Source organism: Tenrec ecaudatus, chromosome 17 (genome assembly GCF_050624435.1).
Source record: "Tenrec ecaudatus isolate mTenEca1 chromosome 17, mTenEca1.hap1, whole genome shotgun sequence".
Taxonomy (NCBI): domain Eukaryota; kingdom Metazoa; phylum Chordata; class Mammalia; order Afrosoricida; family Tenrecidae; genus Tenrec; species Tenrec ecaudatus.
The window spans coordinates 16,531,569-16,558,784 of NC_134546.1; the positions used below are offsets into that span (position 1 = coordinate 16,531,569).

General features: G+C 48.6%; 1 protein-coding gene across 1 annotated transcript in view; it reads left to right on the plus strand.

The window, feature by feature from the left end:
* The first annotated feature begins 9,540 nt into the window (after positions 1-9,540).
* ANXA4 (annexin A4) overlaps positions 9,541-27,216 on the plus strand; it is a 56,501-nt gene continuing 38,825 nt past the window's right edge. The window contains exon 1 of the mRNA XM_075535994.1: positions 9,541-9,871. The gene's annotated coding sequence lies outside the window, so the exon portion shown is untranslated. The remainder of the gene's footprint in view (positions 9,872-27,216) is intronic.

Genomic DNA, 27,216 nt, shown 5'->3' on the forward strand with positions numbered 1-27,216 from the left:
GAAACGACTGTCTTAGAATAGGCAACTATTAAGCATCAACAGGGCAGCATCTCCCCAAGGGCAAAGTGCAGGAAGAAGAACAGAAGGAGGAACAGAAATGAGAACACAGGAAGCAAGTGAGATAAGTGATTGCAAGCTGCCTTGAGATCGCAGTGACTAAGATAAACCCAAACGTGTAGGAATTATTTGATGTAAAACTGATGATCTGTAATAGTGATTTATAAATTATCGAGGGTTCATGGGGGAGGTGGAGCAGGGAGGGAAGGGATAAAATGAGGAGCGATACCAGGGGCTCAAGTAGAAAGCAAATGTTTTGAGAATGATGAGGTCAACAAATGCACAAAAGTGCTGGACACAATGGCTATGTGTGTGGATTGTGATAAGAGTTGTACAAGCCCCCAATAAAATGATTTAATTAATTTCCAAAAACTGATTATCTGCTCTGTAAACCTTCACTGAAATCATAATAAAAAGTTAAAATTAAAAAGAAAAAAACAAGAGACCCAAAGCCCATCTGTAGACAATGGAACAATTCCCCCACAGAGGGGTCACAGGGAAGGGATGCGTCAACCAGGGTGCAGCAAAGCACCGATGAAATACACAATATTCTCTGGTTCCTTGAGGCTTCCTCACCCCCACCACCATGACCCCAGTGCTGCCTGTTACTTCAGACTAGAACGAAGTGCGTACACTGCTGTGGCTAAGAGATAAGAGCTCAGGACATGATAGTGGGGGGGGGGGTGGAGGAAGCATTTAAGAACTAGAGGAAAGTTAAATGTTTCATCATTGCTACCCTGCACCCTGACTGGCTCATCTCCTTCCCATAACCCTTCAGTAAGGGGTGTCTGGTTGGCTACCAATGGGCTTTGAGTCTCCACTCTGCACTCACCCACATTTTCAATGATATGATTTTGTGTTCCTTGATGTTTGATACCTGATCCCTTCGACACCTCATGGTCACTCAGGCTGGTGTGTTTCTTCCATGTGGGCTTTGTTGCTTCTGAACTAGATGGCCACTTGTTTATCTTCGAGCCTTTAAGACCCCAGAAGCTATATCTTTTGATAGCTGGGCACCATCAGCTTTCTTCACCACATTTGCTTATGCACACGTTTGTCTTCAGTGATTGTATCAGGGAGGTGGGCACCCATTGATGTGATTTTTAGAGGATGTACACTGGTACAGATAGCAACTGGAAACACAGGGAATCCAGGACAGATGACTCCTTCAGGACCAGCGGTGAGAGTTGTGATGCCTGGGGGGTGGAGGGAGGAGAGAATGTGGGGTAGAAAGGGGAAACTGATTACAAGAATCTAGGTATAGCCTACTCCCTGGGGGATGGACGGCAGAGAAGAAGGCGGGGAGAGACATAGGACAGTGTAACATATGACAAAATAATAATAATTTATTTATATGAAGGGTTCATGAGGTGGGAGTGGGGAGGGAGGGGGAAATGAGCAGCAGCTATTAAGGGCTCAAGGAGAAGGCAAATGTTTTGAGAATGATGATGGCAACAAATGTACATATGTTCTTGACACAATGGATGTATGTATGGATTGTGATAAGAATTGTAGGAGCCCCCAATAAAATGATTAAAAAAAAAAAAAAAGCTCAGGACACACGCAACCCAGGAGTAGAAATGGGAAGAGAGACACCAGATGGGAAGGGTGAAGGTGGGGAGGAGGTGAAGAAGGGGAAACTGATCAACACACAGCCACACACACCCCTCCAGGGGAAAAAACAACAGAAACCATGGGGGAAGGGAGACAGTGGTACATGTGAGACATGGAAATAATTTATAATCTATCAAGGGGTCATGAGGGTGGGGGGTGTGAAGAGTTGCTCAATAGAAAGTAACTGTCTAGAAAAGAATGATGGCAACATATGTACAAATATCCCTGATACTATTGATGTATGGATTGTAATAAGCCTTGTAAAAACTCTCAATAAAATTATTTTTTTTAAAGAAAAAAAACAGAAGTGCTCTTTTGGGTTCTCAGAGTATTCCTTTTTAAAAATATGATTGCCTGTTTCTATAAAGCCTGACTGGCATTGTCAGGTAAGAGATAGACTGCATACCACCCCCCACCTACTCCCCCTCGCCCCAGCAGCTCCTCAGGAGAAAGTTGAGGTGCTCTGCCCAGGCTACCTGTAAAGGTTTCCAGCTTCAGAAATGCTATGTGGGGGCTGCCATGAGTCAGAATCAGCCTTGATAGTTGTGGGCGTGTTTATTCTATTTTTATGATTGTAACCACTCATTACTCCAAAGAGATCAATAATAGATCTTGCAGAGTTCCTTCCTTCCATATATATTGCTTCTTCCCAAGTTTCCTTTTATGTTGCTGTTTGCATGTCTCTGGGTCTATTTTGGAAGCCAGAGCCTTGCCTTAAGTTCTAATGACGTTTGAGAATGATGATGGCAGCAAATGCACAAAGGGGCTTGACACAATGGATGGATGGATGGATTGTAATAAGAGTTGTACGAGCCCCTAATGAAGTGATTTGAAGAAGAAAAAAAGGACCCATGTGAGTGGGGCATTCTAATGATGTTTGGTTGTTTTGCTCTTATTTAAGAATGAGTAGAGTTTCCAGGTATAGCAAAAGAAAATATGAAACCCAGCTTAAACTTGAATTAAATATGTGACAAATGTGCTGTTGGCATAAATATCTCTCATACACTATTTAGAATATACTTCCAGTGTGTATGAAGAGGCATACCTGGAGATATTATGGGCTCAGTTCTGAACCATGGTAATAAAGTGTGTACCATAATAAATTAAGTCACAAATTTTTGATTTCCTGGTGGATGTAAAAGTTACATATACACTATACTATCATCTACTAAGGAGCCATGATGGTGTATTGGTTATGCATTGGGCTGTTACCCATGAAGTTAATAGTTCAAAACCACTAACCGATCCATTAACCACAAAGTGAACAGTTCAAAACCACTAGCCAATCTGAGGGTAAAGATGAGGCTTTCTACTTCCATAAAGAGTTACAGTCTTCTGTGGGGATGGCAGCCCTTAGACCTTGATTGTGACCCTTGGCTTAGTAAGTATCCAATGAAAGGGGACCCAGAGTCACCACATATGTAATGCCTCAATGCTCTCTTTGCATCAACAAAACAGGTTTTACTGTTAGCCGAAATCTGCACTTATAAGGATTGATACAGGAATTTTTCCGCTAGCACCAATCCCCATGCTTAGTGTCAACAGAGCTCAATCCATTAAGAAATCCATCGGTACAAAGCCACAATTCAAGGACTGCAGCTCAAAGTTGGACCATGCTTGCATAAACTCCTCATATCAACAGTCTCTTACATTCTGTGCCATTGGAAAAATTATTGGTGTTCTCAGTGTAATCACCTTATACCCCAGCGGGATAACTGACAATGTTTTTCTTTTTTGTTGTTGTTACTTTGGTTTTTCATTATTTTTTTTGCCTTTAGTCTGTTTTAGTTATTGTTGTTGTTGTTCTTGTGGGGTTTGTTTTTGTCATCAAATGATGGGCAAAAGTAAACCAGAATTGTTCATAACCTGTGGACAAGCAGATGAAGTCTGGGCTCCCACTTAACTCTAGTGCCAATCCAAGAATGGTTTGTTCTTCCCCTGCTTTATACTCGCCTTCATGAAATGATCCCTGAAGATAAGGGCGTTACACCAAAGTGTGTTAAAGAAAGCAGATGGTGCCCAGTTATCACCTGGTATAGTGTCTGGGGTCATAAAGGCTGGCATTCAATCAAGCAGCCATCTAAGTGAGGGGTCACCTAAGTCCACATGAGGAAGCACACCAGCCTGTGGGATCCAGAGATGACAATAACAAAATCCAAGTATGACAGGGGAAAATATCCGTGCTTAAATGTGAACACCCACTTTGTAGAAGCTGTGGAGGGCAGTGGGCGCCCCCATCCATCAGCAGAGCATCTAGTCAGATTAAGCCTCCAGCAGACCCCTCTGAATCTAGGCGAGGGATCTTTGAACAGCGTTACTATCCAACAGGGATTATTGTAAACTTGATTATGGTGGACTGAACCATGGTCTAATATGATACTTGGTCAGTTGACCTCCCTCTTGACCCAACCTGAATTTAGTCAAGGCTTTACGTATTTCTCACTTGCTCCACGATAGAAATTTCTTCTCTAGCCTTTTAAATATTGATGGCGGTCTTTTCTTTCTTACTCTTTATTTTTATTTTATATTCTTATTATTTTCTCCTTGAAGTTTTATTTTGAAGTAGTTTGGAGGTAGCAAACTCCACCTTTTCGTTCTGTCTCTACAGTTTCTCGAAACAACCCGGTCTCTGTCTTTGGCTGAAGCAGTGATAGGCGATCCCAGATCGTATTCCCATTTGTCCAGCCGCCACATGTAAATCCACAGAGAGCTCTCTGCCAGAATTACTGATTTCCTTCTTAGAATTCCTAGACAAAATACATGATGCCCATCCATTTAGACGTCAGGTAAACGAGCAGTTTTCTAGTGTGGTATGAAAAAAGGCACATCCCATTTTATTGTGCTTCACTTTATTTCGCTTCACAGGTATTGTGTTTTTTAGAAATTAAAGGTTTGTGTCAATCTTGTGGTAAGTCCATCTGATGTTGCCATTTTCAGAACAACGGTGTTCACTTCCTGTCTCTGGATCACATTTAGAAATTCTGACAGTATGTTAAACTCTTTCGTAATGCTGTTGCGCACTTAATAGACTTCCAAACCAAGGCAAACTCACTACCAAATTCTGACTCATGGTGACCCTATAGGACAGGGTAGAACTGCCCCTGTGGGTTTCCAAGACTGTAACGCTTTTTTAAAAAAAATCGTTTTATTAGGGCTCATACAATTCTTATCACAATCCATCATACATCCATTGTGTCAAGAACATATGTACTTTTGTTGCCATCATCATTCTCAAAATGTTTGCCTTCTACTTGAGCCCTTAATATCTGCTGCTCATTTTCCCCCTCCCTCCCCACTCCCCCCTACCTCATGAACCCTAGATAATTTATAAATTATTATTTTGTCATATCTTTCCCTTTCCGATGTCTGCCTTCACCCACTTTTCTGTTACACGTCCTCCAGGGAGGAGGTCACATGTAGATCCTTGTAATCAGTTCCCCCTTTCCAACCCACCCTCCCTCTACGTTCCCAGTATCACCACTCACACCACTGGTCCTGAAGGGATCATCCTCCCTGGATTCCCTGTGTTTCTGGTTCCTATCTGTACCAGTGTACATTCTCTGGTCTAGCCAGACTTGCAAGGTAGAACTGGGATCACGATAGTGTGTGCGTGTGTCGGGGGTGGGGGAGTGAGGAAGCATTTAGGAACTAAAGGAAAGTTGTATTTTTCATCGTTGCTACGTCGCACCCTGTCTGGCTCATCTCCTCCCCGAGAGCCCGCTGCAAGGGGATCTCCAGTGGCCTACAAATGGGCTTTGGGTCTCCACTGTGCACTCCCCCCCTCATTCACTATGGTAAGACTTTTTGTTCTGATCATGCCTGATACCTAATCCCTTTGACACCTCGTGATCGCACAGGCTGGTGTGCTTCTTCCATGTGGGCTTTGTTGCTTCTGAGCTAGATGGCCACTTGTTTACCTTCAAGCCTGTAAGACCCCAGATGCGATATCTTTTTTTTTTGATGCGATATCTTTTGATAGCTGGGCACCATCAGCTTTCTTCACCACATTTGCTTATATACTCATTGTCTTCAGCAATCATATCAGGGAGGTGAGCACACAATGATATGATTTCTTGTTCTTTGATGCCTGATAACTGATCCCGTCGGCACCTCGTGATCACACAGGCTGGTGTGCTTCTTCCATGTGGGCTTTGTTGCTTCTGAGCATGACGTCCCTCACTGACCCATAGCTTTACAGAGGACAACACCAGAGACACAGTGTGGGAATTGCACCCTAACTGATCCTGCCACACTGAGGCAAAACACTAAGGGGGTGCAACAGAACAGCAAGGGAATGGAGTGGCGAGGTCCCCAGGGAATGCTGAAGGTGGACTTTGGGGCCAGGGCATGGTGTCCCAACAGACTGGACTGGAAAACACTCCTAAAGGCCAACAAACAGTCCTTGAACTAACTCCAAGCTCTTCTTTCTTGTTGTGTTTTGTTTTATTGTTTTTTTGTCATTGTTTTGTTGTTGTTTTGTTGTATATTGTTGCTTGGTTTTGTTCTGTCTTGTTTTTGTGCATGTTATTATCTCCATAGGTCTGTCTAAATAAGATAGGCTGGATGAACAATCTGGAGGAAACAACAATGGGCTGACATTTCTGGGGTGACATAGGAGACGGGGAGGTGGGGGAAAGGTAGTGGTGTTAACAAACCCAGAGACAAGGGAACAACAAGTGATCCAAATTGGTGGTCAGGAGGGTGTGGGAGGCCTGGTAGGCCATGATCAATGTAATGTAACAAAGAGGAACTGCTGAAACCCTGGTGGGGACTGAGCATGATAGTGGGACAGGAGGAAAGTCAAGAGAAATAGAGGAACGAGCTGGAAGGCAAAGGACATTTATAGAGGGCTAGGTAAAAACATGTATATATGCAAATATATTTATACATGAGGATGGAGAAATAGATCTATGTGCAGAAGGACATTGGGCCTCCACTCAAGTACTCCCTCATTGCAAGAATACTTGGCTTGTTGATACCACATGGGACAGAAGAATTGTCCCTCCTAGCCCTGCCCCAAAACAGTGAAGTAAAGGCAAGGCTTTCTGGTTTTCTAAGCCTGCCTGCCAACATCCCGAGTGAGTGACTTCCAATAGCACCACAGGGGATGCTGCTTTGAGTCACTATGTTTGGGGGTCCTTGCCTAGGCAGTGAGTGTTGCTAAGCGCGCTGTTTCCTCTCTGGGGAATAGGCTTCCATCTCGGCCCTAACAGTGGGTCGGTGGCAGTTGTACAGCACTGAGGAGCAGCCTGTTTGGGTTTTTGATTTTGTTTTTTTAACACACTGAAGACAAATCCTCCTCTTCAGACTCAGCCATTTGTTGGAACTCAACCCCAAGAGGAGGAGAGACTCTCTCTATCTATAGGTGCTGAGAGATGGAAGAACTAAGGACTTATCGGAGAGCCATCTTTTTAATTGCATGGGGAAAGGAGTGGCTTACGGACCCGGGAAGCAGAACTGCTTACAGCGGCACATTGGTGGCTGGCTGGACAGGACAGTCTCTGCCGAAGGGAGTCATGCTGGGGAAGCCCTTGCCAAGTTTGAAATGAGGTGGGACCCCGCTGACACCATGACACCCACCTGCTGGAACGCATTCCAGAAACTTGGGGCTCTTGGCCAAGTCTGTGTATTCCGTTAGGATGGAGGAGGAAGCATTTAGAAGGCCTCTGGTTATGCCATGGGCCCTGGCTATGGGGGTGGGGGGAGGAGGGACACACTGCAAGTGCCTGCTCAATGGAAGTGTGGTCATTTGGGGACCATTGACTCCTGTCCCTACACCAGTGTCTGCAATGCCTGAGAGAGCAAGTATCTGTGTATCTGGAGGAGTCCTACGGGATGAATGATGCCGCTTGTCTGCTTTCCCCACGCCCGCCTTTAGGAGTCAGCTTCCTCAGGGCCTCTACTCAATGATGGCCTGTCATTTCCAGATTCCAAAATTCTGTTTTCTCTGCCCCCGCTCCCTCTTTCTGGCAAGAATTAAAAAAAAAGACTATCGCTTTCATGAGATTGTCTAGAGAGAACCGGGAAGTTCAGAGGTTAATTTTCCTATCTTTAATTGAAAGGCTTCTTTGAGTCTTTAATTTCAACAACTACATTAATTTTTAAAATACCCTTAGCCCATGCTCCCTAGAAGCGGAAGGCCGAGCAAGTGCCTTAACGAGGGAGCATCTCTCGAGAACGCTGTTAAGTAGATGAGAGAGGTGGGAGTGAGCAGAGGAGGAAGCCGAGCAAAGATGCGATTTCTCCTGAAAGGTAGCCTTCCCCTGATCCCACAGGAGTACTGGAGCAGGAAGAACCTAGGGGTTTATCCCTGGTTGTTCTTCGCGCTCAGCTACTTACTGGAAGGTTGGCAGTTTGAATCCACGCAGAGGTGCCTTGGAAGAAACACCTGGTGGCGTACTACTGAAACATCAGCTGTTGACAAACACTCTGGAGGGCAGTCTGCTCTGACACACGCATGTGGGGTCCCTGTGAGTCAGATGACTCAATGGCAATAGTGGCTGACTTTATTTTACGCTCCCTGAAGTTAGCCCTCAAACTCACCAGAGGGCCTTTCTTCTGAGAGGGGAGACGCAACGCGCTTTTGCCAAGTCAGATTTTTGGTTTGACTGGTGGCTTTAAGCTGGGCTGCTAACTGCAAGGTCAGCAGTTTGAAACCACGAGTCACTCCACAGGAACAAGACAAGGCTTTTTACTCCCGTAAGGAGTTCCAGTCTCGGAAACCCATAGGAGTAGTTCTACCCTGTCCTGTAGCGTGACTGTCAGTCAGCATGGACTCGAAGGCTGTGAGTTTGAGGACGGATGTATGGATGTGTGTGTGTGTGTGTGCTTTTTTTATTTTTAAGGGATGCAAATGCTTCCCACTCTGAGAAAATGAGTTATCCTTATTTTATTTTATTCTATTGCTTACCCTTTAAATAAGCCAATAGTCCAGTGCTTAATCTTAGTACCACCTAGGTGTAAGGGTTTCTAATCCTGACTGCTGTAACTTGTCTTTGCTTAAAATTAACCAGGGGAAATTAGGGAAGCGAATTAACCACAGTCTCGGTGGACTCCTATGGCTCTGAGGTTGTTCTCTTAGATACCCAGTGACGCCAAAGGTGCAGTGTTTTTATTAGACCGCTGACTTCTCTGATCACTGAACACAAAGCCTGGTCTTTTCATGTGTAACCAGGATGCTTCCAGGGCTCCCTGACTTCCAAACACACACACACACACACACACACACACACACACACACACACACACACACACAGAAATCAAACTCACTGCCATCAAGTCAGTGCTGGCTCACAGTGACCCACCCACCCCTGGGTTTCCAGGGCTGTAACTATTTACGGGCTGGCTCTCTCCCCCAAAACTGCTGGCGGTTTCAAACTGTCAACCATGCGGATCGCCGCCCAACGCATGACCAGGACACCACTGTAGTGACAGGCAACACACATCTGCTGGTGCCGGCTTCATAGAGACCCGTGATAAAGCATCGGTGGAGAGAAAAACAGACTCTTCTTCTCAAAGAGGCCCCGCGTGTGCTGAGCACCTAAGGGCGTAAATGAAAAGCCATTTTCCCGGAAGGGAGTGGAAGCGCAGGAAACTTTTTGGAATGTATGTTTCCATGTGAAAGGGGACGCGGAGATGTAGGATTGTGAGCCTGCGCTTTCTTTTTCTCCTTTGCGGGCCAAGAGCTCGGTGGGAGCTGGAGGGGGAGGGCGAGGTGGCGGGGAGGTGGGGGGGGGGGGCGCAGCTCCCGGGGAGGAAGCTCGGATTTGCAGCGGGACACCAGCCCCCCACCCCGGGCTGGGCGCTGCCGGGCGCGGTCGGGCGTTTGGGAATGGTCCGCGCATGCGCACACGGGGCGGGACGCCCAGCACCCTAAAGTCAAACTTCCTCGCTTCTGCGGGACGGAGGCACTGGGCGGCCGGGAAGGGAGCGTGCCAGGCAGAACTGGCCGCTGGTGCGAGGAGCACCCCACGGCTCGACTCCCAGCCCAGCGTTGCGGCCCGTTCGGGGCGGGAGGCGCCAGGTGCGCTTCGCCCTGGGAGGGATTTTCCGGTCCCGTGGGCACAGGGACAAGAACTCGGACTCTGTCTCCACCCAAAGTGGGCCGGGCCCGGCCGAGATAAAAACCCGTTCAGCCCGGAGGGAGGAGGGTGTGCGACTTCGGAGGACACGGCTCTGCACGCTTCCCCGGCGCCGATTGGTAAGGAGCTGCCGGCCCTGGAGAGGGGTGCTGGGAGAGGGGGTACCCCAGGCACCTTGCAAGCGTGCTGCGCCCAGAAGGGTAATCGGGGTGTGGTTTGGGAGTCCTCATCCGGCCAGGGACTGGCTTCTAGGGGACAAGCACGGCCTCCACCCACAGGAACGGTCCAGAAAGACCGCCCTACACCGCTTAGGACGCAGTCAGACTACAGCAGTGAATTACACACCTGTGCCAGGCACTGTGCTGGGCTCGGACCTTAAGAAAAGACTGAGCTCTGGATCTACCCAGGCTGACTTGGCTAAGGTTTACTTGTTTTCTTTCCTTCGCCCTTTAAAAAACTTACAACCGCATTGTTGGTTCCGGGATAAAGCAGTGCTTGGACCCTGAGAATCTGTTACTGAAGGTCGGCTGTCGATGGCCAGCTGGAGACTTCCGGGGCCAAAAAGGCTATTGAGTTTTAATTCTTGGTCTGACTTTAAGTGCCCCCTCTCCCCAATTTGTTGCAGGTTTATAGAGGGCTTCCTAGACGGCAGATCTTTACAGGAGCAGACAGCCTCTGCTTTGGCACACAGAGTGGCTGGTGGAGTTGAACCATTGACTTTGTAGTTAGCAGGCCATTGCGTGCTACCTCAGAGCATCACCGGGGCTCCTTAGTATAGCATTAGTGACCTTATTTTGTATGTTCCAGAAAAATCATCAGACTTGGAAGTTGTATTCTCAGACAACCCAAACCAAAAAACCCCAACTCACTGCCATCATTTGAGGCCATTCTAACTCACCACTCACTCACTGCCTTCAAGTCGAGTCTGACTCACCCCGACAGGGTACAATTGCCCTTGTGAGTTTCTTAGTTTATAATTCTTTATGGGAGTAGAAAGCCTCGTCTGTATTTTCTAGGCAATTAAGAGGTGAAAACCAGGAGAGGAAGAGGGCAGGGAAGAGCAGTTGACTCGAGACCAGCTAACTTCCCACAGCCCTGTCTGGCTAAGGTCAGAACCCCTGCTGTCTGAGTAGGTCTCACCTGGGGGTACACACCCCCTCACTGGATCAAGGGCATCTATGAGTTTTCGCACCTAAATGTTGTTCCATTTGGTTAGGGATCATTTTTCTCTGAAAGCAACTGAGTGTTTAACACATGCCATCTCATGCCCTGTAGCCAGTTCCCTTGCTTATGCACAGCCTTACCTTTGTTTCCATCCAATTTGTCTGTAGAGCTAGGCCTCTTTCTATACGAAAACGATCACAGATCTATTTTGGAGCAGAATCCCAAATTCATGTACCTTTTTTTATATACAACAAAAAGGCGCAGGACATTTTGCTCAGACTTTGAGGCGGAATTCGCCCTACGCCTAGCCCTAGCCCAGAGGGCTTGCTCTCTCGGTATTTGGGGCCACTGTGGCTTCCGGTTGCATAAGCACTGTCTACCCTGAAGTGCCTTTTAGTAGCAGCCGCTGCCCTCACCCGTCTTCAGGTCAACCCAAGGCCATTAACCTTGTTTTGCAGATGAGGCCTCCAAGGCCCCAAGCGGTGGTCAGCTGTCAAGGTCAGGCCCTGTATAAACTGAGGCTGGAATTCGGAACCTTGATGGTTTTACTGGGCCCTCATCAGCGCTTGGTTCATAGGGCTTTGGGATGGATGCTTGTGTTTCCTGGCTGATTAGCTAAGTCGTGGTCCAATGTGTTCTGCTCTCCCACTCGCTTCTTATCAAGCCTCAGTTTAAGCAGACAGATGAAGCACAGGGATGACAGAAAGAACTGGAGCTTTTGAGATGGGAAAGGGAACACTACAGTGGGCATGGTGTGCAGGGGACCCGTTGCTATGGAGCCGATCCTGCCTCTTAACCACCCACTAACCAAACCCAAACTAGCCTCATGGCCGTATAGTCGGATTCAACTCACAGTGACTCTGTAGGACAGAGTAGACCTGCCCCATGGTTCCAAGGCTGGACAGACTGCCACATCCTTCTCATGTGGACCTGCTGATGGGTTTGGCCTGTCAACTTTCTGCTTAAAGTTGAGTGCTTTATCTACTGCTCCACCAGGGCTTATAGCAACCCTATTGAAAACAATGGCTCCAAGCGCGCAGCCATTCGGACTGAAAGAGACTGGCTACATAGGACAGGGTTGAACTGACCCCGACTCTTTACACGGGAGCAGGCATCCCCGAGTGATCGCACTCTCAACCCTTACTCCGCTTAATACGCAAAGCTTTGCTCAAGGATGTTGTGGGTTGGTGTTTTGCACTCTTTGAGATTGAAGTGGATTGCTACATTCAGATGAATTTCCGTAAGAATGTAGCGCTTCTCCCTACGGCCTGTCCGTGGCCTTAATGGGACTCATTTGTTCCTATTGGATTGCCTTTGAACTGGACAGAGACCTTTTGCTATGGCAACCTGAACCGCCACCTTTGACTAATTATTTTTGAAGTTTCAAGTTGCTTGCGGTCAATGAATCACCCTTGACACAGAACCCAGAGTGCCGTGTCAATAAGCAGCAGAAGGGACACATCCCGGCAGATGTTCAGACTGTAAACTATGGTGGGCAAAACAAACCAGCCTTCCACTCTCCCTCACCAGAATCTCCCATCAACCCTTGTGGCCTTGAAACGATGGAGAGCCTGAACAGCCTGACATGGGACCTGGCAGGAGGCACCCAGAGTGGCCTTTGGCAAACCTGCACTGCGTGGGCTTCTCTCAGTGTGGGCACTTCCCCACTGGAAGTGTAATACATTAGATTAGTACCTAAAGCTAGCTTAGACGGGCCCTATGGTGACCGAGGAACAAATCCTTCTGAGGAGGTCCTTTAGCGATATGAACCTGGTGTATAACCAGCACCGAAGCAGCCCTGGTGACCCAGTATCCGGCTGCTAATTGCAAGGTCAGCGGTACCAACCCACCAGCCACCGTGAGGGCGAAAGATCTGGCAGTCTGATGCTGTAAAGAGTGATCATTTTGGGAGGCCCCTGGGCCTGTTCTACTCTGCCCTGGAGGGTCAGTTGTGAGTTTTGACACTTGGCCCCTAACGTAGACCCTCTGAGTCATTCCTGGGAGACTGGGCTCTGCTTAGCTTCATTCAGCTTCAGTCATTGCTGTTTTGGGTCTCTGCAGTTCCGTGGTCCTCACCCTTGTTGAAGCCACCGTTCCCTTTGAGAGTCTGATTATAGGTATGGAACCTCTCTCAAGAAAGAAAAGAAAACCCCATAAACGTTTCATGTTTTTCGTATAGCTTCAAGGTATTCGCAGCCGTTCCCTAAACCCATAATTAAATACTTCCGGAAGGACACACGGGAACATTATCATAATGTTTGCCTTTGCGGGTGTCAAGTTAAAGGTCTGCTTGAAGTTTTATCATGTTTGTATATTATCTTCTAATTTGTTAAATAGAGTTACAGATACCCACATGCCCATTTAACACTGCGGAGAGAGACAAGAAGACAGAAATGAGGAATAATCAATGAGCAAATAAACTCTCCAACCTTGAAATTAGCATATAATAATATGCGTTCTGATTTGTGTACGAAGAGGAAAGAGATGCACTTCTGGTCCCATTTCCATGGAGCTAAAGTAACCAGTGCTCACTGGCCGGGCACTTTAGTTGAGTCGTGCAGTTGTGTGGTATCTGCATCTCGGCTTGTTCCAAACGAGTGTCGGGAGCTTGAAATCGCATGGTGGGGAAAGTGCTGTTTTCAAATGATCTGACTGGTTTCCGGCGCTGCTTTAGCTACAGATGGAGAGTGCAGGTGGATGGGATAAGTCAGGGCCTGTTGACTGGCTAGACCTGCTGGGGCAGGGCTGTCTGAGAAAACCTAGCAGTTACCACAGGTCAGGGACACCGAGAGGCTCAGAGCCTGGGTCCCATTTGTTAACTCACCAGAGGCTTGGTCTCCCTCCATGTGCTGGAACTTCCATGCCACAGGCATGAGTAAGCCCTGAGCCTGGCTGAGTGAGTACCTGGCTTGCTGTTGTCACCTCTATGAGTGCTCTTATTATCACCCCCATTCTACAGATATGGAAACGGAGGCACCAGGGGGGTAAACAATTGGCTCAAGGTTTCACATCAGCAAATGACAGTGTGAGGATTTGATCTTGGGCCTCTGATTCTGTATCCCGTGCTCTGACACACTCTGTTTTTACTGCCTGTTGTTTTTGTTGGTAATGTTGAGTCACATGCCCTGCAGGGTGTTGGTGGCTCTAATCTTAGGAAAACAGATCTCAACTACAGAGACAAAGAGTGGATTTAAACCGCTCACCTCACCTGGACCTGCAGAGCACCTTATTGGATGTCCTCATGGGTTAAAATGGGGAAGTGGCCCAAGCAGGCAGTGTTAGATGGAGCTGACCCTTTCAGAGAAGAAGTACAATCTGCATCAAGATGAGCTTGGGTTGACCTGGGTGGTTCCAGCTGTTCGGTGTGCTACAGCAAGATTCTGGTACCCCTTCTGATGGGAGCAAGGCTCAGAGCCGCACCTGAGGACGCAGCTCAACACCTTGCGGTGGGGGGAGGGGAGGGTCTTCAGGGACTAGCTACGATGAAAGTTACTCCCCCACTCTTTAAAAATGAAACAAAAATGAATATACACACCCCAACATTAACACGGAATCAATTTTGACTCAGGGAAACCATGTGTGTCAGAGTGGGACTGTGCACTACAGGGCTGTCCTTGGCTGTGAGGTGAATGGTCCCTGTCCAGGGGACAGAGGTTCGTTTACTTTTACAACATGATAGGTGCTAGGAATTCAAGCAGGAAACACAGAGCTCTCCAGGAAATCCACAAATCAAAAGCACAAGATCTCGCGATAGGTGATTTGGTACCCTTTGCACGTACTGCCGTGGGATGCTCAAGGGGCCCCCGATTTCCCCACTCCGGGCTGGAAGGTCAGAGGCTGCTTCCGGGAAGGTGGGGGCACCTTTACATTAAGGGTAGGACTGGCACAAAAGGACTTAACGGGCAGAGGAATGAGGAAGCAAGACCAGGGCACTGCAGAGGCTCAGGGCTGGCTGGTTCCAGGGGACGGGCTCCCACTGGGAATGAAGGCCATGTTCAGGAGGCCTGTGGGCGCCAGGGCAAGTCAGTTCTGGGGCACAGGTCCAAGAGGTCCAAGGATCCTAGATTAAGAGTCGCCGCCCTGGATTGTAAATCCCTGGTTTCTTTGGCACCGGTCTCAGTGTATGGCCCAGTGGCTTCATAAAAGTGTTTCCTTAAATGAAAGGGTAAGTGTTCAATACCAGGAAGGAATTAAGGCAGAGATTCAGCCGTGGAGAAACAAGACCTCCCCGTCCTATGTCCGAATACTGGCCACTTCCTGAAGGACTCCAAGCTTTAGCAGAGAGGCGTCTTCTTACCCAACCCACTGCCTGAGGGCCCCTCCCAAATGCCCTGGCTCCGCGCTTCTGCCGTCGGACACGTGTCCCACTGTCTTGTCCCAATGACATGCCTTTCTGCCCCATCGGGACTGAGCTGCACTGAAGAGAGGGCTACGCAGCACCCCCATGCCCGTCCTCTGGCCTCGCACAGTACCGAGCACATAGTGGGTGCTCACTAGGACTGTCCTGAGGAAACATACAATTCCCCAGAGCCTGGAAAACTTAACGCAACCGCCAAGCGTGGCCTGCCACCAAGTGACTCATTTTGTGAAAAATTCCTCCACCTTGTATCTCCCTGCCGCCTTCGGGAAGCCCTCAAACTCCAACGGCCAACAAAGGGCTTTTCCAAATGTCCTGCCACTTAGATTCAGAGAGGGCTGTAGTGTTTTGAGCATTCGCTCTGCCTGAAAACACTTTCCCTATTGAAATCCCACCTGCTTCAGGCAAAGGGGCAGCTCCTTGGAACTCCCAGGGGCTGTGCTGTGTTAACACGTCCCACCTGCTGCTTCTGCCCATGGGATTAGATGCTAGCCGGCTTTGTTGCTCTTCCTGAGTTACACGCTCCGTGGCAGCAAGGTCATGTCTCCTGCACCACCGTGTCTCCCGCTCAGCCTAGTGCGAGGCAGGGCCAGGTAAATATTTAAGTAAGGACTGCCGGAGCATCTGGCATGCCAGCGGGGACACGCACAGCCGCTCGCTTTCGACCTGAGGTCCGAAGGCCATCTGCGTGAGGACCAGAGCCTGGTCTGGGGGTGGACGAGGCTGAAAAGGATGCGGAGTGGTCGCTCAGCCCCATCACCCACGACAGACTTAGGCTCAGAGTCCCGGGTCCCCAAATCTGGTATTTCTAAAACCTCTCCGGGTGTGTTTTGGTGCATCCTCAGGTTGGAGACCACGGCCAGTTTGCCATAAGGTGGCATCTTGCCTGCAGCCACGATGCTGGCCATTCTGCCACCAGTGTTAACCCACATAGGCAGCGTCTCTTGTGGGACAGTTCCAGGGAGCTTCTAGACCAAGATTGGTGAGGAAGAAAGAGCTGGCAACCTGTATCTGAAAACCGAATAAAAACTCTTCGGTTCTCAATGGACTCTGTCCAGTATGGTGTTGGAAGATTAGCTCCCTGTGTTGGAAGACACAATAAGGAACTTAGCAGATGTGGGCATCGTTTAGTTCTTTTGTGCCCAAGGGGTGTCATATGAGTCGGTGTTATATGAGTCAGGGTGCAGAGCCGACACCGCACCAACAAAATTTGGGAACTTTCCCCAGCCGTTTTATTCTCTATTAGTACGGACCCCTTTGGACTCAACCAGCAAGGAGCCTCTCTTAACCAGTAAGGAGGGTACGGTGAGCATGGCTCTTGGGATTGCTAGTCTTCCCAGAAATCCTCTGCGGAAGCCAATGCTATCCCTGTATTTTTCCAGAACTCACTACTTCTCAAGTGGGCCCGAGGCCTGAACGCACACAGCAGGGATGGGAACTTGCTCGTAAGCCTGAGCCCCTGCTGCTGCCTCCAGCCTGTGTGGAGTGATCTCATCGATCCTGCACCAGCTGCCGCGTGCGGAAAGACAGCTTAATGTAGGCCCGACCAAGTAATGTGTGCTTGCAGTGGGGCGGTTTTAGAACCTTACTGTTTACATAATTCTTGGGGCACTGCCATTTCCTGAGTCATGTTTACGCAGATTTTTTTAATGTTACAACCTCTCTTCCATTAATATAATGATTTGTCCATTTACCTCCCTTTCACTTGTATGGAAGTAAACTGTTGACCGGCAATATCTGCTTATGAAATGGACACAAGGTGGTCTGGGGACATTTTAGGCATCTGAGAGTTGGACTGTAGATGCCTTACCCTTGAATCAAACAAACAAAGCAGCCAAACGAGTTGCCCAGAGTGCTTCAGCATTAAAACTGCACACCGTCGGCTTCTCGTATTTAGAAGGAGCTCATCTTCCTTCAGTCGTGCTACTGGCTGGATTGGAACCTCCAACCTTTCGCTAGTCGCTGAGAGCTAGTTTGCACCACCTGGGACCTTTACCGTGGAGAAGAGGTTGTCAGACTTGAGAGCGAGCGTATTAGAATCACCTGGGCGCTGTTCTGTGTGAGTCGGTTCTGACTCAGAGCAACCCTGTTAGTTGGGGAGAACAGCCCCCTGGGGGTTCTAGGCTGTACTCTTCACAGGAGCAGATAGTCAAGTTTGTTTCTTCTGTGGGGCCACTAGAGGGTTCAAACTGCTGACCTTTGGGCCCCAGCTGAGAGCTGTAACCATTGGGCCACCAGGACTACTTCCTTTGTAGTCTTGGGGTCGGGCCCAGTTTTCCAGCGTGATAACAGTGCAAGCTCACAGCCATTGAGTCAAGGCTGACGCATAGCAACCCTCTGGAGAGTTTTCTGAGCCTGTAAGTGTTTATGGGAGTAGAAAGCTCAATCTTTCTCCTGGGGAGCTGCTGGTGGTTTCAAACTGCCGACCGTGTGGATCGCAGCCTAAGGCATCACCACGACATGCAGCTGCTCGGGAAAACCTCACTTTCAGAAGCACCGCCCCAGAGCACTCAGCACGGTGTGTGTTCACGGGTTCTGCTCCCGATGAGGGGGGCGCAAAGAGGACGCTGGGATTTGTGTGCGGAGCCTTGTCTGTCTCTTCCAGGTTCTTCTCAACTCGAGCGGGTTGGGTACACCTTCCTGAGGCTGTTCTCTGGTTTCCCTCTGGGACCCAGGTCTAGGTGTGTCTCTACCCTGGGGCAAGACACATTCCCAGAGTTCCTGGGATGTGAGAAGGTGGAATACCAGATTCCTTTAGGCCTGGACACCCTTCATTCAGGCCATATACAGGTACCAAAAACCAAACATGCCGTCAACTCGCTGTCACCCTGTAGAACAGAGTAGAATTATCCACAGCTTGTCCAATGCTGTGCTCTTGACAGAAGTAGACTGCCATGGGATTGGTGAACGTAGCATCCTTTGTCTTTGCCAGGTTTTCTCTCTTCCCCTGGTGGTTTCGCACCACTGGCCTTGCAGTAAGCAAATGAGTGCTTAACTGCCGGGCCACCAGAGTTCCTGAGCACTCCTCAAACTCTAAAACCAAACTCACTGCCATGGAGTGGATGCTGGATCCTAGTGAGCCTAGAACAGCACAGGGCAGAACTGTCCTCTTAGGTTTCTGAGACTGTAGCTCTTTACTCATAAGCCTCATCTTTCTCAAGTGAAGCGGCTGGTGGTTTTGAACAGCCGACTTTGCAGTTAACAGCCCAACACGTAATCACTACTCCACCAGGGCTCTTCAGGCAACCGTGAAAGTGGCTCTTAAAATCCTGCTGTCGTTACCACTCTGTCTCCTGGGGGCACGGAGGAGCCTGCTCGTATTGACTTATGAGAACAAATACATTTCTAGAGAATTTATTCATCTAGAGACAATTGTTAAGTAATTTCCAGGTCAAGGTTATTAAAGACAGGTCACTGCCATTGAGTCCACTGCACCGCAGAACAAAACACTGCCCAATGTTGCCCCATCACAGGATCGATTGCCTCGTTGCAGCTACGGTTTTCATGGGCTAATTTTCCGAAGTAGATCCCCAGGACTTTCTGCCTCATCTGTTTTAGTGTGGAGGCCCCACTAAGGCCTTGCTACACTGGCTGACTGTATGGATAGTGGAAACACAGTAGCAGAGCTTCCAAACTCATAGTAGCCGCTGCAGTATGGCAGGTAATAAATATTAACTATAAATACTTACCAATAGATTATATTAAAAACAGCTCCTTCTTCTAATTATGTTGCTACCTTTTACTATTGCTTCTGTTCTTTAGGCTTCTTATGTGTATCCTGTCTCTGGGCTGGAAGTCTCATATAAGGGAGTACAAATACCTGCCCAGGCTTTCCAGTCAATTCTGAACCAAAGCAGTCTTTGTGAAACCATACTTCCCAGCATGCATTTCTTCTAAGGTTCTCGCCCCAGACCACCTTTCACTTGGTCTACTATCTGCCATGGTTTCCCCAGTCTCTTGGCTAGTCTGGGGGTGCATGGGGCCAGGACTCAATATGCCCATGGAAGCGGCAGTTAAAGAATGTGGCACACAAAGTTGTCCCTCTGAGGACAGCCGTGGCATGTTCGGTCACCTCACAGTTGTGCAAAAGCTGCATGATGAATGAGGACGGCTGCAAAGGCACCTCTGCGGTCAGCAAAGCACAATGTCTGTGCCCCGGACTCCTAGCACAGGGAGCAAGTCTCGCTTGGCAAAAGTACAGCCGGAACACTCCCAAGAAGCAAGAATGCAAGACTTGTGCTTCGCATACTTTGGGCATGTTTTCCGAGGACCAGTCCCTGGAGAAGGACATCATTCTTAGAGCCTCAATGAGATCAAGTGACAGAGTGGCAGCCACAGGAACTTATGTATGACGGTGAGGTTGGCCCAGGACTGAGCCATGTTTTGTTCCCTTTGTACATAGGGTTTCTCTGAGTTGGAATTGACTTGACGACAGTGGGTCTATTGGTGCAACTATTGAGAGCTTGGCTGTGACCCGAAAGGTGGCCAGTTCAAGTCCACCTGGCTGCTCAGTGGGGGACAGGCCTGACGGTCTGCTCCTGTAAGGGCTACAGCGATGAAAACCTTAGGGGGCAGTACAGCTGTCCCAGGGGGTCAGTGTGGGTCCAGATCCACTGCCCAGCATCTCATAGCAGTAGAGCCGGTGGCTGGCCATCTTCCAGCCCCTCCCTGCAGTGGGGGAGGGAGGCTTCCCCTGGACCTCCAGAGCTGGCAGGAGGTGGGTTCCACCCTCACGCCTCCTGCGCATCAGCTCCAGCCGCCTTCCTTCCACACATTGCAGTTCCTCTTTGCTTCTCACATGATCTCGGACCACTTTTAGGCTTTTGTTCTGTTTGTTGTTTTTTTTTTTTTTCACGAGTTTCTTCCATTCTCTCGCATGCAGTCATGAGGTTTTTAATGAAAAAGTGGGAGAGGCTGCATCCGAAATAGCAATTTTCCAATTTGAATTTTTTTTTAATCCACTCTAGGAGACACTTTCACGGTTATGTTTTTGTGTCTTTCTGCCAGACTCGGCTTGGCTTATGGAGAGGACTGCGTGTCCGGGGAGTGAGAGAGTCACTAGTGGGGGGGTGGGGGGGAGAGGTGTTGCCCACCTACAGTGTGTACCTCCGCAGGGCCCGGAAGGCGTCAGAGGGGAAGGAGACAGTTACGAGTGCAGAGCGTAGTCCCTGCGCATGTCTAGATCTCTCCGAGTTGAGCCTGTGTAAGCGTGTGCAGGGAAGCTCAGCTGCTTTTCCCAGTTCCCGTTTTCCTGGGCAAACATAGGTGGTGGTGATGGTGGTGGCGGCAGCGGTGGTAGCGGCGCAGTGGCTTTGGAGCCCAAGGGAAAGGCCTGGCTCGTAATGCCTGAACTCTGAGCTGTAGGCAAAGAAGTAGCACATCTGGAAGCCTGGCTCACGGCGGCTCCCTTGGTTCTGGTTCTTGAATCTCCCATTTGGGTCTACACTGTTGACTCTCTTCCAGCCTCACAAGCAAGATTCTGCGTAGGAAGACGGCCTGGACATTAGCTTCTTTGGGAAAGCGTCGAGGGAAAGAGCCGATGCCAGACTCCGTGTTCTCAGTGGCGTCTGATGGTGCGCTCCTTCCACGGGTGCTGAGCAGCTGCCAAGAGAACGGATCGTTCTCCCAGCGGCTGCGGCGTGGGCCTGTCTGTTGCTGGGTGATCGGGGTCCTGGGTGGGGGAAACGGTTCATATGCTCAGCTGCTCACAGATAGATTGGCGGTCGGAGACCTTGAAAGCCTGGTGATCTACTTCCGCTAAATCAGCCAGTGAGAACCCTCTGGAGTTCAGTTCTACCGGGACACACCCGGGTCAGAACCGATGCCGTGGCGACAAGTGAGCTTGGCTGTGACCCACAAGGAGAGCCAAGGGTGCCCGGGACACGGTGAGACCCTGGTGACAGGACAGGTGCGAACAGGAATGAATGTTCTCACAGCACACCCGTGGGGGCTTCTGAGTCTAGGATGGTTTGCCTGTGGTGCTTCTGAACAGGGGACATGAAATCCAGGGGCCGTTGACGCATCCTCGAGGGCCTTTGATTCTAAAATGAAAGTGACAATTGTACTACGAGCCAGTATCAGGGTATCTCATGGACACAGGCTAACCCAGCTAGAGAGAGTTCTCTTTGCATAAGGAGTATGCCTGGATTGGCATGAATTTTCCCCTGATGCTGGGCAAAAGCCACATGGGTCTTTGAGTTCCATTGAATTAGCCTTAGTTCCAAACAACCGCATGCCTCTCCTGAGAGGCCACTGTCAGCCTGCACAGCTGAGGCCTGCACCCTCCCGGGTGACGATCTATGGGGGCGTGGCTTATATACAGAGAATGTACACATCCTAAGTGTTTCGTGCCATGAGTTGTGACAAGTATATATAGCTGGTACCACTACCCCACAAGGTATCCTCATACAGTCAGTATCCCCCCAAAAAATCTCTCTCACCCCACAGCCCCAGGCCATGGATCTATACTCGTTAGCATAATATGTTAGCTTTGTTTGCCCTAAAACTTCACATACATACTTCTTGTATGGGTTGTTTCACTCAGAATAATGTTTCTGAGATTCATTTGTGTGGTCCCAATATTGCTGAAGAGCAATTCTTTATAAGCAGCTCTGGTGGCCCAGGGGTTACCTGCTGGGCTGCTTACCTCCACGTCAGCAGTTCGAAACTGCCAGGCACCCTGCAGGAGAGAGAGGAGGTTTTCTACTCCCGGAAAGAGTGACAGTCTCAGAAACCCTGGGGCACTTCCACCCTGTGCCAGGGGGTTGCTATGAATGGGAATTGACTCTGTGGCAGTGAGTCTTTTGAGCATTCAATTATAATTCTTTGTTGACCCATGTACCTGCTGAGGGACATTTGAGGTGGTCCGGCCTGGCACTACAATGAGTGGATATAGTTCTGTGAAAACTCTGCTGTGAATCTTCTTGGGTGGGAAATATTATCTCATTAAGGTTATGATTTGCATTTCCTAGATAAGCAACAATGAGCCCCTTTTTATATGCGTGGTGACCATTCATATATCATCTTTTATTAGGTGTCTGTTTGAAACTTAGTTCTTCATATATTCCAGAATCAATTCATTTGCCAGATCTATGTACTTACTGTGAATATTTCCCCCCAATCAGTGACCTTTCTATTCATTGTCTTAATGGTTTCTTTTGTTAAGCAGATATTTCAAGTGTTTATCAATTGTTTGTTCTCCTGGTTAGTGCATTTGTGTGTGTATGTGTGTGTTGTAAGAAACCCTTGTCGATCTTAAGGTTGAGAGTGTGTTCTAGGAACTTTATAGTTCGGGATTTTATGTTCAGGTCTGTGATCCATTTCAAATGAATTTTCTGTTTATGTTTGGAATGAGAACAGGGCGGAGGTTCTTTTATTTTAAAAAAATAGGAATAAAACCCAAAACATTCTGTTAGTCCAGCAACATTTGCTAAAACAACTCCCCTGTCTTGACTGGATTGACTTCATCGGAATGATTGAAAAGGGATTTCCTACCTACCTTTACGGATTGGAAAGCAGCTGATCAGACACCCATCGGTCTATTTCTGTATGTTTTATGCCTGTCTGCCTCCCTTTACCCCAGCGCAGCCCTGTCCTGATTATTGTAGTCTCCGGGGCAGTCAGCACCGTAGCAGCAGAGTCCACGTTGACAGGAGCCGGCGCACGCTCTCTGATTTGACCTTTCCCTGCTTCGACTGCCACAGGGGAGAGCTGCCGAGAGCAGCGCCCAGTAGCACCCGGGGGAGGCGTGCACAAACGGGCCCTGTCTGGGCCGTCAGTCACTGGGCCCGCTGTCTGTGTGTGCATATACCTAGCCCTGCAGTGCCCCTCTTACCGGTGGTTGGTGTGACTGGGAAATCTGAAACTGGGCAAGGTCAGCCCTAGGGGATCCAAACAGTAGTGTGCTTTTTGTCTGGTGGGCCACTGCCTATCTGAGCACAAGTCAGACCTAGCTGTCCAAGCCGGCCCAGGCTTTGAGTGCAAGCTTTGGATCATCAGGGCAGAGAGCTATTTATGGATTCTCTCTGCCTCACTTTGCCGTAGCCAGAGTGAGAATAAACATAGTCAAGTGAGTCATGATCCTTAGACACTGTGGACACTGGCCTTAGCCTCCCACAGAGTAAGTGACACGTCAGTGGGCCAGTCTCTTGAGTAGCCTGCACTTTTCATTCTTTCATGTTGTGGGCGGGTCAGCCAAGACCCACCCCCCTGGCCTGCGCTAAGCTGGACCTTTGCACAGGCAGGGGAGGGAACCCAATAGTGCCTGGATGGAATGCTTACATCAGCGGTTCTCAACCTATGGGTCTCGACCCGAATGACCCTTTCACAGGGGTCGCCCGACTCATCAGAGTAGCAAAATGACTGATAAAATAACAATGAAAATAATGTTATGGTTCGGGGGTCACCACCACATGAGGAACTGTATGAGTGGGTTGTGGAGAACCTCTGGCTTACATCTTTCTCAGTGGAGCATGGTCATGTGTCCAGCCAGACAGGCCTCCCGCAGAGCCTATCCAGAGCTCTCCCGCCTGTAGGGCTGTGTTGCTGAACTGGGGCAGGGGTGTGTGAGAGGTAGAAATGGGCTTCTCTCTTCAAAGAGCCAACAGCCTTGTGTGAAACACTTTTGACTGGGTGCCAGCTGTCTGGCCTGTCAAGTCTGGGCGAGGGAGTCTCTCTGGGTGGTGATTTTGTGTTTGGGCTTTCTGTGGTCCCAGATATGAAGAACAGAATCCGTTTGACTCAGCGGGACAAGTGCTTATCTGAGATTCTCTAATTCCATGACTTTTCTAAACGCTTCTAACATCATTGCCGTTCCTAGGACATAATTATACACAACACGTGCATTCGGCGTGGTGTAATATAAAGCTCTCTAGACTCAGACATGTAGCAACACAGCTCCTACCACTTACGACATGTGTGGCCGTGGGTGCTGTGTTTAACTTCTCTGAAGCAAGTTATCCTGCCCGCTCCACTGGGCAAGGAGAGAGTGAAATGACCTAAGACCGACAAATGATAAAAGACTGGGCAAGGGGAGTGTGAACTGATACAAGACTGACAGAGGACAAGATGCGATTGAAAGGCCCAAGCTATTTAGAACGAAAAACTCTCCATCCCCAGAGAACACACAAGGAGTATGAAACCGATGCTCAGTTTCCCTTCGCGGAGGGATCCCCGTAACCCTAGAAGGAAGAGAACCGGAGAACCTTTAGAAAGTTTTAGAAAGAGTCTTTGTGGTGGCGGCAAGCCAACCAAGCCATCGCCAGCCTCGTTAATGATAGACTATTCTTGGACAGATAGCCTGGACTTCATTTCTTCCTTCATGTTTTACATATCGTCCAGGGACGTGTCTGTGTGAAGGATTTGTAAAACATGACGGTAGAAATGAAGTGTGTCCTGTAGCACCGTCCTGGCAGGGGGCAGGCATTCAGATAGTATCTATTGAATGAATGAAGGGTGAACAAATGAAACATCAGCAAAGCTACGTCTCAGTCCCATGATAGTGAGCAACTATCAGTGTAACCATGACCCCGACTTCTTGTTTCTGTGGGCCCCGCCTGAGAGAAGGGGACTCATGCTTGTCTGCAATTTGAAGGCAGCGCCCTTGAGCACAACAACAAACCCCTAGGCAACCAGAACTCCACAGGCCTCTGGCAGCTGAGATGAAAGAAAACGGTGTAGGAAATGCTCTAGCACTCTATGCTGAGTAAGCTGAAGATGATACCCAGGGAAAGAAGCCACCCGGGTATAAAATGTATCAGCAAATATGTCTTTGAATTCTGTCCTAGGTAAAGCTTGTGCCTGGGGAAGCAGGTATTACGTGAAGTAGAAAGACACGTAGGAATGAGAAGGACCGAATTAAGAGAGGACTCAGCCAGCTCTCTGACACTCGTTCAGGCCACCTACACTCTCCTTCTGTGTCTGTAAAAGGCAGCCCTTGAATCGTTTCTCTTAATATAGAATGCACCGCTGTCAACTTTCATTATGAGTCAAGCGTGCCTCAAGTAGCTCATGGGGAAATGGATGAAAAGATGGTGGAATTTTTCCTCGAACCTTTGGAAGCCCCTTCATATTATCCACCGCTTGTCTTGTCAGTTTGTCGTACCGTGTTGCTGTGGTGGTGGAAGCGCTGTCCCTGGTATTTCAAACACCAGCAGGGCCACTCAAAGAGAACAGGTTTCAGCAGAGCTTCCAGACCAAGCACAGACTACGAATCAGGAAGAGCTGCCCGCTTCAGATTGCTTAGCCACGGAAAACCTTAGACTGTAGCTAGCAACAGGACTTTGTCAGACGCGGCACCGACCTGGGCAGCGTTTCATCCTGCTGTTCCTCGGATCGCTGTGAGTCAGGACTGACGGGACAGCACCGATACAACGGTGGCTCTCCAAGCAAAGCTGTGGTATCTTGGTTCCAGCTCCGGGCTAACCAAATGACCTCAGGCAAATTATTTGGCTTTTCTAAATCTTTTTAACTCACCAGGTGGAGGTCATAATCATTACTACACAGGTTATTGAGTACCTGAAAAGAAAACGTTCTGAAATTGATTGTGAGGATAATGGCACGACTCTTCTTAATATGATTGAACAATTCACATATATAATCTGTGAATGAGATGCCAATCAGGATATTATTGTTATTGGGTAGATTAATTAAGACCAAGAGCAGGAGGAGTGTTTAGCAAATATCATGTCCCTCCTTTCCCGTCCCTTTTGGACAAAGAACTTGTGGAAGGAGGGTAAAGGATTGAGAGACTTCGCCATGATGTGGGAAGAGCAGAAAAGGGGGTTGCTCCTGGCCCAACCCCTGAGGACAACACGGGTGCATAAGCAAATGTGGTGAAGAAGGCAGATGGTGCCAGGCTATTGAAAGCTATAGCATCTAGGGCCTTAAAGGCTTGAACAACAAGCCCACTTGGAAGAAGCACACCAGCCTGTGCGATCATGAGTGGTCATTAGGACCAGGTAACAGACATCAGAAGTCACATAACAAACAAATAAACAAAACATTTGTTGAGAACGAGGTGGGTTAGAGCAGAGACCAAAAGCCCATCTGTAGGCAGTGGAACATTCCCCCACAGAGGGGCCACAGGGAAGGGATGAGTCACCACAGTGCAGTAAAGCATCAATGAAACCCACTATGTTCCTCTGGTTCCTTGAGGCTTCACACACACACACACACACACACACACACACACACACACACAAAATCATGACTCCAGCGCTGCTTCTCAATTCAGACTAGACCGGAGCATGTACACAGGTATGGATAAGAGATGGGAGCTCACGTCACACAGAATCCAGGATCAGGAGTGGGAATAGTGGTACCAGAAGGGTAAGGAGAAGGTGGGGAGAGGATGGGAGAAAGGGGGAACCAATTACAATGATTGACACATAACCCCCACCTCCAGGGGGAAGAACAACAAAACCATGGGAGCAGGGAGACAGCGGTCGGTGTGAGAGATGAAAATAATAATAATTTGTAATCTATCAAGGGGTCATGAGGGTGGGGGGGGGAGGGAGGGAAAAACGAGGAGCTGATCCCAAGGGCTCCGTAGAAAGTAAATGTCTAGATAATGATGATGGTCACATATGTACAAACACGCCTGATGCAGTCGATGTAGGGATTGTAATGAGAGTTGTAAGCGCCCCCAATGAAGTGATCTTTTAATAAAATAAAAAAGAAAGAAAGAGAAGGGGGTAGGATATTTTAAATTGCATGTTAGAACATAGGTGGTTTTTAAAAATTATTTGTAGATTGGCATGATTATTGTGATTGTGTCCCAGCAGCCCGTGAATAGGTAGCTAAGATTTAGACTGGAGTGGCTCATGAGTTATTACCGTTTCTGGGATTCACTTAGGAGGAAGCGCTCAGCAGGCAGGTTCGAAATTTATCTGCACTCATTTGCCTTTGAATAAAAATTTGAAGGTGTGTGGGGCGGGAATTGAA